The 13,976-nt window shown below is 46.8% G+C and overlaps 2 non-coding genes across 2 annotated transcripts; both read right to left on the bottom strand.

The window, feature by feature from the left end:
• Positions 1–2,295: 2,295 nt before the first annotated feature.
• LOC119948341 lies at positions 2,296–2,433 on the bottom strand. Its single transcript, XR_005456743.1, has one exon. It is a non-coding gene; the product is annotated as a small nucleolar RNA SNORA7 (small nucleolar RNA).
• A 1,207-nt stretch (positions 2,434–3,640) lies between these two features.
• Positions 3,641–3,780, bottom strand: LOC119948418. The gene has a single exon (XR_005456814.1). It is a non-coding gene; the product is annotated as a small nucleolar RNA SNORA7 (small nucleolar RNA).
• Between the last annotated feature and the right edge of the window lie 10,196 nt (positions 3,781–13,976).

Genomic DNA, 13,976 nt, shown 5'->3' with positions numbered 1-13,976 from the left:
CAGGCCTGTGCTCCTTCCCCTAGGCCAAGCTGCTTCTCTTAAAAAAAAAAAAAAAAAAAAAAGCCACGGTAGCGATGGGATGTGATAGAGAAGCAGCATGGCTTAGTGGAAAGAGCACAGGCTTGGGAGTCAGAGGTTGTGGGTTCTAATTCTCACTCCATCACTTGTCAGCTGTGTGACTTTGGGCAAGTCACTTCTTCTCTGTGCCTCAATTACCTCATCTGGAAAATGGGGATTAAGAATTGGAACCCCACCTGGGACAAGCTGATAACCTTGTATCTGCCCCAGCACTTAAAACAGTGCTTGGCACATAGTAAGTGCTTAACAAATACCATTATTATCATTGTTATTATGTGATACCATGCCCCCTGAGAGACTGAAGGCTTAATCAAGGGCCTTAGACCATTTAGCCACACTACTAGCACAACATTGAAATTTACTAACATTATTATTCATTCAATCGTATTTGAGTGCTTACTTAGTGCTTGGGAGAGTACAATAGAACAGTAAACAGACACATTCCCTGCCCAAAGTGAGCTTGCAGTTTAGAGGGACCTTACAGTCTAGAGTCTTACTTTATTTCCATTTTCTTCTCACCCTTACCTTTCTCTCCAAGAAGTTCTCTAATTTGCTCCTTCCTCTTTGAGCTTCTCAGGCCCAACAGCCATACCCAATTCCTAGAGAATTTTCTGCCCTTTGCTGTTTTAAGAGCTTAAGAAATAGTAAAAAGACCTCACATCATCCCTTGTTCAGGTCAGCTGTGATTAAAATAATTGCTTGTAGTGCCAACCCGAAACTACATGTTCCTTAATAGCACAACCACAGCTAGTTACCTTTTTACTCAAATCGCATTGGAAGTAGCAGTCTGTTCATTTTTTTTCATATTTCAGTATTGCCAAAAATTTGCTTGTTTTAGCTTGTGCAGACTGAGATTTTTGGCCACGTGATTGTGTTCTCCCATTAAGCTAGTGGTTGGCCTGAGTGAGGTCCATGCTGGTTTGGCACCCTTTGCTCCAAGATATGTTATTCAGGTGAAATCCCTTCAAGATGATATGACAATCGGTGATTCTTAATGCCTAATGGTTGATCTTTCTGGAGTTTGAATTATCAAGTTGTCTGGTTTTGTGAACAGGGGGAGGCAGCGGGGAAGAGGGAGATGGGACTTTCTCTGAAGCTGGGAAGGAAGGAACCCAGGCTGACCAAGGGAGCACGTGTGCTCTCCTCTGATATGGAAGTATGCATGGACGACCCTGGAACTGACCTCTGGCTTAGTGGGCTCTCCCAGCTCCTTGAGAAGGTTCAGGCTGGGAAGTCTGTCTCCCCACTTGTTGGCCGGGGGCTTAGCGCTGCAGGAAGGGAGGGAGCCGGGGATCACGGAGAGCTGCTGATGCCAGGCTCGGTGGGTGAGCGGCTCTGTGGGTGCCTGCATGGTGGGGGGAGGAAAGGTCCTCGTCCCTCCCTTCAAAGCAAAAAGCAAAGTGGCTCCGTATTAGCTCCTGGGGAGGGTTCATGCTGCCCGAGGCCCGTCACCCCACTTGTCAGCCAGGAGTGAGGAAAGCACTGCGGGAGGAGGAGGAGCCAGACCCGAAGGAGAGCTACTGATGCTACTGCCACTTTTTTTTAATGGTATTTATGTGCCAAGCACTGTCCTAAGAACTGGGGGTAGAGCCAAGCTAATCAGGTTGGACACAGTCCCTGTCCCATGTGGGGCTCCCAGTCTTAATCCCCATTTTATAGATGAGGTAACTGGGGCACAGAGAAATGAAGTGACTTGTCCAAAGTCCCACAGCAGACAAGTGGCTTAGCCAGGACTAGGACCCAGGTCCTGCCAACTCCCAGGCTAGTGGTCTATCCACTAGGCCATGCTGCTTCTCTACCTCCAGGCTTTGTACCAGCTCAAAGGTCCATATCTCCATTTGTCAGAGTGGGGAAAGCATCTGAGAGAAGCCTCGTGTTTGTTATCTTTTTATTTAAAAATTAAAAATAAATCCCCCAGGGCCAGTAGCAGTCTGAGTCAGAGACACTCTCCAGACCAGGAAGCAGTGGGGCCACGTGTGGCTGATGGGTCTTGTCCTGTCTTACGCTGTCGAGTTTTCTCCAACCTATAAGCGGCACCATGGACACGCCTCTCCCAAAATGCCCCACCTCCATCTGCAATCATTCCGGTAGTATATCCATAGAGTTTTCTTGGTAAAAATACGGAAGTGGTTTACCATTGTCTCCTATCACACAGTAAGCCTGACTCTCTGCCCTTGACTCTCCCATGATGCTGATGCCCAGCACAGCGGAGTTTTGACTTGTAGCAGATGGCCTTCCACTCACTACCCACTGCCCAAGCTAGGAATGGAATGGGTATGCCTCTGCTTGACTCTCCCTCCCGCAGTCATGACTGGTAGAGTACTGGAAACTCTCCAGGTGCAACCCAGAGAGGGGGGCAGGTGGGTATCAGGTTGGCTATGATTGGCCGGGAGAGGTGGCACCACGCATGGGGGAGGTAGGTACCAGGTAGCTTCAAACTGCATCATATGAGGGAGAGGAGGCTTCATGTTGGACAACTGAGAAGCAGCGTGGCTTAGTAGGAAAGAGCCCGGGCTTTGGAGTCAGAGGTCATGGGTTCAAATCCTGGCTCCGCCAATTGTCAGCTGTGTGATTTTGGGCAAGTCACTTAACTTCTCTGGGCCTCAGTTACCTCATCTGTAAAATGGGGATTAAGACTGTGAGCCCCCCATGGGACAACTTGATCACCCTGTAACCTCCCCAGTGCTTAGAACCGTGTTTTGCGCATAGTAAGCGCTTAATAAATTCCATTAAAAAAGTTAATTGTCTTTACCTCGGGATTGGTAGACTTGATAGGACAGTCAGATAATCTCATAAGCCAGCAAAACACCTCTTTTGCAAATAACACCCCCATTGTGGATTCCCTGAGGTTCCAGATGACTAAGTGATCACTGTATTGTCCTCCTTACTCTGGTGCCAGTCTTCCTGGTCTCTGAGGGCTGCCTGGAGACTCCTCCGTTTGACTAAACACCTTGAGGGCAGGGGATCGTGCCTCCCAAGCACTTAGTACAGTGCTCTGCACACAGTAGACACTTAGCTACTATTGACTGAGGAGACTCCCCAGTCTAATAGACAAAATGGCAGGGGTGGAAGGAGGGAGTGGGTAGGAAGAGAAGAGAATCAGAGGCTGGAGAAGTCCAAAACTGTATTGGTCTATCTAATGGATGTGTTCATTATGTGGGTCCCCAAACGGGGCCTCTAACAAAACTACATCTGTCACTATCCAGGTCCAATCAATCAATGGTATCTGAGCACTTACTATGTGCATAGAACTATACTAAATGCTTGGGAGAGTACAGTACAAAAGAGTTGGTGAATGCAATCTCTGCCCATGAGGAGATTACAGCCTAGTGGGGATCTTGTCTTATGCCGTCAAGTCATTTCCGACCCATAGCGGCACCACGGGCACATCTCTCCCAGAACGCCCAGCTCTCCATCTGCAATCTTTCTGGTAGTGTATCCATTTTGTTTTCTCAGTAAAAATACGGAAGTGGTTTACCATTGCCGCCTTCCACACAGTAAACTTAAGTCTCTGCCCTCAACTATCTTCCATGCCTCTGCTGCCCGGCACGGGTGAGTTTTGACTTGTAGCAGATTCCCTTCCACTCACTAGCCACTGCTCAAGCTAGGATTGGAATGGGGGTAGGCCTCTGTTTGACTCTCCCTCCCTTAGCCGAGACTGGTAGAGTTTTGGAAACTCTCCAGGTACGACCTTGAGAAGGGTCTAGTGGGGGAGACCGACATTAAAATAAATTACTGATATAATAATTATGGTATTAAGTGCTTGCTATGTGCCAAGCATTCTTCTAAGTGTTGAGGTAGATACAAAGTTATCAGGTTGAACACAACCCCTGTTCCGTATGGGGCTCAAAGTCTAGATCTGTACAAAGGTGCTAGGGGTGAGAGGGTAGGGTGAATATCAAGTGCTTAAAGGGTACAGATCCAGGTGCATGATGATGCAGAAGGGAAAGGGAGTAGAAGAAAGCCTCTTAGAGATGTGATTTTTTTTTTAAATTGAACATGTGTAGATGTGGACTGTTGTCTGTAATAATGATGGCATTTGTTAAGCACTTACTATGTTCAAAGTGCTGTTCTAAGCACTTGGGGGGTTACACGGTAATCACGCTGTCCTACAGAGAGCTCATAGTTTTAATCCTCATTCTACAGATGAGGTAACAGAGGTACAGAGAAGTAAAGTGACTTGCCCAAAGTCACACAGCTGACAAGTGGCAGAGCCAGGATCAGAACCCATGACCTCTGACTCCCAAGTAAGTGCTCTTTCCCCTGAGCCATGCTGCTTCTCTATGAGGAGGGCAGGGAGTTCCAGGCCAAAGGGAAAATGGGGGGAAGGGGTCAGTGGTGAGACAGATGAGACTGAGGTAAAGTGAGCAGGTTAGTGTGGGAGGAGTGGAATCAGCTAGGTAAAGCAGGAAGGGGAGAGCTGATTTACAGCTTTAAGGCTGATGGTAAGGAGTTTCTGCTTGATGCAGAGGTGGTTGGACAGCCATTGGACATTTCTGGCAAGGGGGGAGATGTGGACTGAACGAGGTTTTGTGTTTTTGTTTAGAAAAATGATCCAGGGGGCAGAGTGAAGTAAGGACCACAGTAGAGAGAGGAGACGAGACAGGGAGGTCAGCAAGGAGGCTGGTGCAGCAGTCCAGACAGGATAGGATAAATAAGTGCTTGGCTCAGTGTAGTAGCAGAATAGACAAGATCCAGACTTCGTCTATGCTGCTGTTCATCTTTCTTCCACATGACCAAGGACTTTCAGTAAGACCTCAGTGAGTGGAGCAGACCGTAAGAGAGCTGCCTGGCAGGGAAGGAGCTTGTGGGCTGCAGCAGTTCATGGTGTTTTTTGTTTTGTTTTAAGCCACACAGGGCAAGTCCAGTTAGGGTTGCAGGGTTAGCCTGAGGAATTGGGATGCCTTTGAGGCTACAGGGTGTTGGAGGGGGGCTCAGGGGAGCCATGGGAATAAAGGGTGTGAGATCTTGAGGTCATGGGGTCTGGTGTACTATGTGGAGAAGTTTCAAAGAACTGCAGGGAGGGATGAGTAGTGTGGAGCACATCACTTCCATGTTGCCACTATGATACCACACACCCATGGGAACCTCTCTCACTTTAGACTAAAAATATAATTGCCTTTCACTTGACACTACATTAGCCTGAAGAAGGGATTCAAATCTGTTGGTTCTCTTATGGGAGAAAGTAAGAGTATTTGAGGAGCTCTGTGGTTTTCAGGCCTCTGGATATTAAGCAGCCTAAAGATTTCTGCTGTATTTTCATTCATCTCCCCATAATTCATCCATTTTTTTTAAAAAAGAGCAATTACTCATCCTTAAAAGACTTCTAGAGACATTGGGATGAAATGTTTTTTCTTAAAAAGGGGTAGATCCTTACAAAGGAGAAAGTGCCCTATGAAATTCTTATTTAATCTATTTTGATCATTGCCTCATTCTTTTCATGGTCATCCATGTGACATCTTTTCCTCTGCTAGTTGTGCAGTCAGTTTGTGTTCTTTCCGCCATTTTTTTCTAGTACCATTAGGTTAGCTAAATTACCTTTCAAATCTTAAATCCATTATGTGTCTCGAAGTCTATCACAGTTGCAGCGATCTGATGATGCTTTTTTTTTTTCAATTCAAGAAGACCCATTTCCTAATAGGGCTTCTTTGAAATGGGTCACTTTTGTTCATTTGCTTTCTTGCAACTTTTAGGCATTTTTCAGCCCTCTTTTTAGAGTGGTCTCTTGCATCATCTGTTCACATATTTTTGCCCTCTCCTGCTCATTCCAGGACACCTCTAGCCAGATTTAGTTTATAAAGGACACTTGACTCCACTTCATGTGAGTAAGGTTGGTATTGTCAGTATCAGTAATACTGAAAGAATGCCTACTGAGTGCAGAGAACTGTACCAGGCCCTTGCACTTTTTATGTGTGTTTCCCCAAGTTACAATCCCTGCCTTCAAGAAGTTTCTGTGTAATGGGGAAGACAATCGGGTTTTACTCACTTCGTCTTATTAGATGAAGCTCTGCCACCACTCTGTTGTGTGACCTTGGGCAAGTCATTTAATCTTTCTGGGTGTCGGTTTCTTCATTAATTAATGGTATTTATTGACTGTCTTCTAGACTGCAAGTCCACTGGGTAGGGACCGTCTCTATGTGTTGCCAACTTGTACTTCCCAAGCGCTTAGTACAGTGCTCTGCACACAGTAAGCGCTCAATAAATACGATTGAATGAATTGACCCCTTACTGTGTGCAGAGCACTGTACTAAGAGCTTGGGTGAATATGATACAACAGATGTGGTAGACACAATCCCTCCCTCAAGGAGCTTGCTGTCTAGTGGATGACAGACATTAAAATACATTACAGATTGGGGAAGGGGCAAAGCGTAAGGATAGGGATGTAAATCTACACACTTGGATCTGTGGCCTTTGGGCATTTGATAGTCACCCCACCCTCAACCCCACAGCATTTAGGTATAGATCTATAAATTATATATTATAGATTACTGGCCCCCTTCCTTCCTCTCCCCCTCGTCCTCCTCTCCATCCCCTCCATCTTACCTCCTTCCCTTCCCCACAGCACATGTATATATGTTTGTACATATTTATTACTCTATTTTACTTGTACATATCTATTCTATTTTATTTTGTTAGTACGTTTGGTTTTGTTTTCTGTCTCCCCCTTCTAGACTGTGAGCCCACTGTTGGGTAGGGACTGTCTCTATATGTTGCCATCTTGTACTTCCCAAGCGCTTAGTACAGTGCTCTGCACACAGTAAGCGCTCAATAAATACGATTGATTGATTATTTTTTATTAATGTCTGTCTCCCTCTCTAGACTGTAAGCTTGTTATGGGCAGGGAATGTGTCTTCTAACTCTGTTGTACTCTTTCAATCACTTAGTGCAATGCTCTGCACACAGTAAGCGCTTAATCAATACCATCAATGATAAATGATCCCCCCAGCCCTAGAACGAGGTGCTTAAAGGGTGCAAACCCAAAAGGGAGGGTGATGAGAGGTTACTCAGGAAAGACTTCTTGGAGCTGTGATTTTTAGCTTTGAAGGTGGGAAGAGTAGTTGTACAGCCCAGCCCACACCCTCCGCTCCTCTGCCACTAATCTCCTCACGGTGCCTCGTTCTTGCCTGTCCCGCCATCGACCCCCGGCCCACGTCCTCCCCCTGGCCTGGAATGCCCTCCCTCCGCACATCCGCCAAGCTAGCTCTCTTCCTCCCTTCAAGGCCCTACTGAGAGCTCACCTCTTCCAGGAGGCCTTCCCAGACTGAGCCCCTGCCTTCCTCTCCCCCTCCTCCCCCTTCCCATCCGCCCCGCCTTACCTCCTTCCCCTCCCCACAGCACCTGTATATATGTTTGTACATATTTATTACTCTATTTGTACATATTTATTCTATTTATTTTATTTTGTTAATATGATTTGTTTTGTTCTCTGTCTCCCCCTTCTAGACTGTGAGCCCACTGTTGGGTAGGGACCGTCTCTATATGTTGCCAATTTGTACTTCCCCAGCGCTTAGTACAGTGCTCTGCACACAGTAAGCACTCAATAAATACGATTGAATGAATGAATGAATATGGAGGAGGAGGGAGTTCCTTATCAGAGGGAGGGTGAACAAGGGGTCAATGGCGAGACAGAGATCAAAGTACAGTGAGTAGTTTGGTGTTAGGGGAACGAATTGTGCAGGCTGGGTTGTAGTGGGAGCTCAGTGAGGTTGGGTAGGAGGGGAAGAGCTGATCTGAGCATTTTATCAGTGATCTCCCTTCCTCCCCATGGGACTTTTCATACATATCAACTTACATATTCTACTACTGAAGGACTTGCCTTGTCATATATCCATCTTTCAGTCCTTTAGTCCACCTATCCATAAACTATTTTTGTGTCTGTCTTCCCATTAGGTTATAAACTCCTCGGGAGCAAGGATCATGTCTTCTATTCTCCCAAGGGTTTAGGCCTGCTTGGCACACTTTAGACACTCAATAAGTACTACTGGTTGATGAAGAAGTTTGATATTTCCCAGTATCATCTTATCCACTTTGAATTATTGGCCCTATGGCAATTTAATCTGTTTTCTTTTGTGTGTGGTGTTTTGAGCCTGGAGTAGTGACTTTAAGCCCAAATTTTCATGAAGATAAATCTAAACATTAGAGTGATTTTCATGCTGAGGATAACCTTGTGTTTCTCTCAGGATAGAACAAGGTTCCCTAATGTTCCATTTGAATATATAGGATTTTAGTCTCCCCCCTCTGTCGCGTATGCGTGTGACTGAAATGACTGGTTAGGCAGATCTCTTCTGAGGACATTAAGGCTTCCTTGAAAACTCTGATTCTTTATAAGGCTACTAGCTCAGACAGCTTTAGGGAAAATTGTTAAAGGGCATGTGTGGAATAGACTACCAAATCAGCAAGACAAGTTACAACTATGGGCATATGTGGGGAAAGACAGTTAATAATAATAATGATGATGATGGTATTTATTAAGCACTTACTATGTGCAAAGCACTGTTCTAAGCACTGGGGGGATACATGGTGATCAGGTTGTCCCAAGTGGGGCTCACAGTCTTAATCCCCATTTTACAGATGAGGTAACTGAAGCACAGAGAAGTTGTGACTTGCCCAAAGTCACACAGTTGACAAGCGGTGGAGCTGGGATTAGAACCCATGACCTCTGACTCCCAAGCCTATGTTCTTTCCACTGAGCCACGCTGCTTCTCTAAGCAAGGGATTCAATGTAGAAAGCACAACCATCACACCCTTTTAAATCTCAATAGCTAGTAAACCAGAGGAGAACAGTAAAATAGTATCTGGACCCACTTTAAAAACCTTAGCAGTTTTAGTCCCCATTATTGATGCCTACAAGGTGTGTTAATTATGATGCAGCAATATGAAGAAAAGGTTCCATAAACATCTTGCATCTTCTAATTTGTGCGCTATATTCAATAGCGAAAATGTCTACCTTAGTGAACCACTATTTTTGTTTTTTAAATATAACTAAACACCAGTTGGTGCCCTAGGGCCATCCTGATGTTTTTAACCATGCCCTGAGGCTGCTTTAAAGCTAGTTCACTTGACAAGTCACGTGGAATTTTTGCCACAGTTCTTCCAGAGATGGGGTGAGAAGGTGGTAAGTATTAACAAGTGAAGGCAGGAGTTTAATAGATGAGAATGACAGAAGGAAGGAGAAAGGTACTATCATCCTGCAAGTCACTTCATAGGAGGGGGGTGGAGAATGTGGGGGCTACATGGCAGAACAGCATACTGTAATCCTGAAACCACCAGGGCTGTTGGATGTTAATTTTGATATACTTTGCCATTGACTCATTAAGAGGTCTTGGAGAAGTCCCGTGTTACTTATGCTTTGTTGATAGCTCAATAATACTTGTTCTCTTTTTACAATCTCTTCTGGCCATGGTGAAGAATAATGAATTGATGATTGTAGGCAAACTGGGTATGAGAAATACACATGGCCAGGCTCAGCTCTCAGATCTAGGGTAGGACGAATGGTGGTAAATATCCTGGTGTCTGTGTCATAGAGGGCTCCCACATTTGCCAACCAGTGGGGTTCTGGAGACCTCCTAATGTGTGGGGTAGCAGGGGGAGGGTGACAGGGGTGGGGAGAGAGAATTAAATAGCTCCCAAACTGGTCCTCCTTTGCCACTGTCTCCCAACTAGACGATTAGGTATGGTATGTATTAAGAACTGGGGTAGATGCAAGATAATCAATTTGACAGAGTCCCTGTCATATACAAGGCTAACAATCTGCGATAGGGAGAGCAGGTTCCTTATCCCCATTTTGCACCTGAGGAAATTGAGGCCCAGAAAGGTTAAGTGACTTGCCTAAGGTCACACAGCAGGCCAGGAGCAGACCTGGATTAGAGTTCAGCTCTTCTGATTCCCAGAACTATGCTCTGTCCATTAGGACTGTGAGCTCATTGTGGGCAGGGAGCATATCTACCAACTCTGTTATACTGTACTCCCCCAAGTGCTTAGTACAGTGCTCTTCACTAACTACGATGGATTGATTGGCTGACTAGGACACGCTGCCTCTCTAGAACAGGTCCTGTTCCCTAGAGGACACTGCCCTGCCTGATGACTGAAGTCACGGGTTTGTGTCAGAAGCTGTTCCCACCTATCCATCACCCCCTCCGACCGCCATGTCTGGTAGTAGTTCCCTAGCCACTCCTCTGTGGGGAAGAGTTGAGTTTTCTCAGGCCGTGGTGTTCATGACCTTTGACTTGGATGGGACTTAAGGATGCTCTTGGATCCTCCCACTCTTCCCACTTCTCCCCCTTCCACCCCACAAGGAGGTCCAAAGTTGGGTGAATTTCCCTGGGCTCTGACCTCTTCCCCGCCCACCCCTCCACCGATAGGTACAGCCCTGTATACAGGCTTAGTAATTGTAGTAACAACAATCATCATCTCTCTCACCAGCAACCCAGCTCCCCAGTTACATAAAGATATGAAGGTGTTTTATGAATTTTAATGGTAGTGATCTCCATTGGACCTAGATGCATGTATTTGCTATTCTAATTATGATTATGAGTGTACATTATATATAGAGAGAGAGAGAGAGAAAGAGAATTTACTTGTAAGGCCTTCAGGAAATGATCTCCCTATAACCTCCTCCAGGGAACCTGCAGAGAAGACTATACTTTTGGGGGTGGGCCTGAGGGGGGAGTAGTGATAGCTGCTGAACTTGCACTTTCTCTGGGGAATCATCTTTGTGGGCAGCAATTGTTACTATTTGGTGAATTCCTCCGATTACGTCGCATTATTTTGCCGGCCCAGCACTTCTCCAAGCTGGTTATGTTTCAGTTCAGCAGGGATTTCGAATAAGAGGTGGGGTGGAGGAAGAGGCAGGGTTAGACTTCCAATGATCTGCCCCGTTCAGCAGCCAGCCCTCCGAACTCCCACTTCCACCCACGTCTGAGGAGCCGAGAGCTGCGAGCCAGGAGGGAATGGCAGCCTGGGCTCGTGGAGTCAGCCGGGGAAGTTGGGGGCTGGGCACAGAGGTGGCAGTGTCACCCCCCCCCCTTTCTGACCCCCAGACCCTATTACAAGGCCCTGGATGAGGGCGACTTCTCCCTCAGGAGACTCTTGCCCTCGACTGGGGGAGACCAAGTGCCCCAGCCCCTCCGTCAGCTCTTCCTGCCAGAGACCAAGTCCCCAGGGCTCTGGCCGGGGCAAGAGTGAGCCCCGGGGAGGAACCAAGGCAGCTGCTCCACCACTGCTGCCCCCCACCATGGGGGTGAGTTCTGGAGTATAAGGCCTTGTAATAAAACACGGGATGCTACTCCCCGCAAAGACCACTAAGGAGTGCGGCCCAGCAGGGCGGACTGATCCAGGCACCCGGACCCAAGTTCCAGATGAGAGAAGCCCCAGGTCTTCTGGCGGTTGGTGTGACGGACACCAGCCCCTACCTATAAGTAGGCATCTTTCCGGCTGTCGATGCCAAGGAATCCCTATGGGCCCTCCAGCGAATGATCTGCATGTCAGATCGAACTGATGGAGCTCTGGCCCAGCCTCATCGGGCAAATCTGAGCCCACAGGGGACTGGCTTCTGCTGGCACCTTCTACCACCAGGGACCCTGAATGAGGGAAAGCACTGGTTTTGTGAGGGAATTGGGAACTGGGGGGGGAGAGACTGCAACCTTGCTGGGGGAGCCCTTGTCATTCAGGTCAGAGGCTGCTGTCATCATCATCGGGCTGCCCCCCTTCTAGACTGTGAGCCCGCTGTTGGGTAGGGGACCGTCTCTATATGTTGCCAACTTGTACTTCCCAAGCGCTTTGTACAGTGTTCTGCGCACAGTAAGCGCTCAATAAATACGATTGAATGAATGAACAAGTCAGCAACATAGAGACGGTCCCTACCCAACAACGGGCTCACAGTCTAGAAGGGGGAGACAGACAACAAAACATGTATACAGGTGTCAAAACCATCAGAATAAATAGAAGTATAGCTATATGCACATCATTAATAGACCAGTAAATATGTACAAGTAAAATAGAGTAATAAATATGTACAGATATATACAAGTGCTGTGGGGGGGCGATGGAGGGGGAAGAGGAGAGGAAAAAGGGGGCTCAGTCTGGGAAGGTCTCCTGGGGGAGGTGAGCTCTCAGTAGGACTTTGAAGGGAGGAAGAGAGCTAGTTTGGCGGTTGTGTGGGGGGAGGGCACTCCAGGCCAGGGGAAGGACATGGGACAGGCGAGGATGAGGCTCAGTGAGGAGGTTAGCGGCAGAGGAGCGGAGTGTGCGGGCTGGGCTGTAGATGGAGAGAAGGGAGGTGAGGTAGGAGGGGGCGAGGTGATGGAGAGCCTTGAAGCCGAGAGTGAGGAGTTTTTGCTTGATTCATAGGTTGACAGGCAACCACTGGAGATTTTTGAGGAGTGGAGTGACATGCCCAGAGCGTTTCTGTACAAATTCATCTGCCCAGTTGCATTTGTAGGGCTCTGTGAATTCAGAACTTCCAATATCTAGCCTGGCTGATTCCTGATAGCACAATGACTTGACCCCTTTATTGGAGCCCTGATGAATCAACCCTCTGGCTTTTCTTGGAATTCAACAAGAGACTTCCTGAGCTGCTGTGATTCAAATGCCCTGCTTCTTCAGTTAATGAGGACTGCACCACTCTGTTCCTAATTACTGGAGTCTCTTTTATGGAATTGTGTTTCTAGAAGATACTTGGAGAGTTGGCATCCTTAAACTACAAGGCAGGGAAACAAAATTGTAGCATGCATTAGCTCTTGGTCAGATTATTATTCTATGTAATTCTTTGAAATTGTGCCAGATTCTCCACCCCCATAACTTTCAGAGAACTCCCATAACATTTGAGGAGAATCTCGTGTAATATTTACAAGATTAAACCTAGAGGTGGGAAAGCATACATTTAATACTCAAATGCACTTCTGCTTGAACACATTTTAAAAAGGAGCACAGGAAATTATTTTCTTAGCCCTATTTGCATTTCTAGTCCGCCCCACTCCTTTCCTTTCAAGAAAATGGAAATGCAGTACTTTATGCCTACACTGTCACTCTGATGAGATTTGTCTAGAACTAACCAAGCTCGTTGTGGGCAGGGAATGTCTGTTATATTGTTATATTGTGCTTTCCCAAGCGCTTAGTACAGTGCTGTGCACACAGGAAGAGATCAAATACTGACCAGTGGTCACATATTAATAATAATGATGGCATTTGTGAAGCGCTTACTATGTGCAAAGCACTGTTCTAAGCGCTGGGGGGATACAAGGTGATCAGGTTGTCCCACGTGGGGCTCACAGTCTTAATCCCCATTTTACAGATGAGGGAACTGAGACACAGAGAAGTTGTGACTTGCCCAAAGTCACACAGCTGACAAGTGGTGGAGTCGGGATTTGAACCCATGACCTCTGACTCCAAAGCCCGGGCTCTTTCCACTGAGCCACACTGCACACCACAAGCAGCTGTCAAACAGGACAAGCCCTGCCTCCCCATCCATTACTGGATTAGGTCACGTGACCGACAGTAGCTGAATTCTCCAGCCGGGTGGAAAATTTACTCCCTATCATCCACCACCCTTCCCCAGCTGATCCTGGTGACCTGTTAAGGAACTTTCACACCCCTGTGGAAGTAGTTTTCCCAAGTGACACATTACAATTCATTCTGACTGCTAGGCTCTCTTCTTTTTACCCTCTGTTCTCACCCCATTCACAAGTTGTTGGGTAGGGACTGTCTCTCTATGTTGCTGACTTGTACTTCCCAAGCGCTTAATACAGTGCTCTGCACACAGTAAGCGCTGAAAAAATACGATTCAATGAATGAATGAATGAATTTCTGGACTGACTTCCCCACCCATCCAAAAGGGAAATCTGGGATTCTAGGAAAAGTGACATAGAGTGGCAGCCCATCTCCCATTAAGTGTTTTCCCC

This window comes from Tachyglossus aculeatus, chromosome X4 (genome assembly GCF_015852505.1).
Source record: "Tachyglossus aculeatus isolate mTacAcu1 chromosome X4, mTacAcu1.pri, whole genome shotgun sequence".
NCBI lineage: Eukaryota > Metazoa > Chordata > Mammalia > Monotremata > Tachyglossidae > Tachyglossus > Tachyglossus aculeatus.
Note: the sequence above shows the minus strand (reverse complement) of the source record. Positions and strands in the feature narration are given on the sequence as shown.